The 1,746-nt window shown below is 50.3% G+C and overlaps 1 protein-coding gene and 1 long non-coding RNA gene across 6 annotated transcripts in view; one reads left to right on the forward strand and one right to left on the reverse strand.

Moving 5' to 3' along the window:
- DOCK10 (dedicator of cytokinesis 10) overlaps positions 1 to 1,746 on the forward strand; it is a 202,821-nt gene that overhangs the window by 168,542 nt on the left and 32,533 nt on the right. The window lies entirely within an intron of this gene.
- LOC109308627 overlaps positions 1 to 1,746 on the reverse strand; it is an 8,349-nt gene that overhangs the window by 3,266 nt on the left and 3,337 nt on the right. The window lies entirely within an intron of this gene.

Below are 1,746 nucleotides of genomic sequence, written 5' to 3' on the forward strand. Positions count from 1 at the left end.
GGGGGTGTGTGGTTGGTTTGTGAGGAGGTGTGGCTGTGTGGGGGCAATAAGGTATGTTGCAGGAAGTGTGTATATGTGAGGGATTTGGAAGCAGGTTGTAGGTATGTGGGGTTTATGAGGTGTGAGGCAGGTTGGGGGGGGTTGTGGGGACCCCCACACACTCCCCCCTAGCACACAAAATGGCCTTTCTTCTTGCACACAGTCCCCACCACTGGCAGCAAGAGGCAGTGGCAGCAGCACTCGGGACACTCATGGCCTGTGCAGGTGCTGTCACTCAGTAGTGCATGGCTCCGGCCAGTGCTGCATGTGGTGACAAGGAGCCCTATTATGCAGGACTCCACATAGTGTACATGTAGTTCTCAGCATTCGCACATCACCGGGGGAAGATCTGTGCGATGGAGCCGGCTGCCCTCCACGCCTCCTGCCATGCAGGTCCCAGGACTCCACCAGAAGTGGAGGGGAGCCCTGCTCCTGTCCCCTGCTTCCCAGCGGAGTCCCTGGACATTCACAGTAGGAGGCAGGTAAGGCAGCTGGCTCTATCATGCAGGGCTTCCCCCAGTGCCATACAAGTGCCGGAAGCTGCATGTACACTGCATGGAGCCCCATGCGATTAGAGGCAGGCCAGCCTGGCTGCACCCCTTGCCACCATGTGCAGCATTGGCCAGAGCTGCACACCACTGGACAGCAATGCCTGCATGGGGCAAAATCACCCCGAGCACCCACCAGCTGCTGCTGCCACTGCCAGGGACTCTGCACTGGGGGGGGCGGGGCCTGGGGATGGTCCCCATACCCCACACTCTCCCTCACATCCACTGTCATTTTTAACCTAGTCCTAAGTAGTGCACAAGATTTGGTACAAGTGGTAAGTGTTACTGAGCCACTCAGCAATAGTAACCACAATGCAGTTGGGTTTGACATCCACATAGGTGGGGAGACAAGAAATCTACCACAGTAGCCTTTAATTGTAAAAAGGGAGACTACACCAAAATGAAGCTCCATATTAGAGACACAGAGCAAATAATGTACAGCATATCAGAAAAAAACAAAACAAAGGAAAGTGGATCAAAAGAAAGTCAGCATGGTTTAATGGAAGTGTTGCAGGGCCAATAGGTAGAAAAAAAAGGCTTCTTACAAAAAGTGAAAGTCAGATCCTAATGAGGAAAATATAAAAAGTGCATGAACACCGGCAAGGCAAATGTAAAACTGAAATAAGAAAATGTAAGGGAGAATTTGAGGAGAAACTTGCTAGAGACACAAAAAGGTAACAATAAAAATTTCTTTCAGTGCATTAGAAGCCAAATACTTGCCAGGGAGTCAGTTGGGCCTTTGGATGATTGAGGTGTAAAAAGGAGATGGTAGGGCCATTGCTGAGAAATTAATTGCATTCTTTGCATCTGTCTTCATGGTGGAAGATGTTAGGGAAATCCCATCACCAGATCCACTGCTCTCAAGGGACAAGCCAGTGGAGCTGACCTGAATTTAAATTTCACTAGTTGAGGTTGTAGAGGGAATTGATAAACTAAACAAGAACATATCTCTAGGACCTGATAGCATTCATAGTTTCATAGTTTCTAGGGTCGGAAGGGACCTGAGCAGATCATCTAGTCCAACCCCCTGCCGTAGCAGGAAAGAGTACTGGGGTCAAACGACCCCAGCAAGATGAGCATCCAACCTCCTCTTAAAACCCCCCAGGGTAGGAGCCTGCACCACTTCTCTTGGAAGTTGGTTCCAGACCCTAGCCGCCCT

The sequence above is a fragment of the Crocodylus porosus genome, unplaced genomic scaffold (genome assembly GCF_001723895.1).
Source record: "Crocodylus porosus isolate Cpor-Errol unplaced genomic scaffold, CroPor_comp1, whole genome shotgun sequence".
Taxonomy (NCBI): Eukaryota; Metazoa; Chordata; order Crocodylia; family Crocodylidae; genus Crocodylus; species Crocodylus porosus.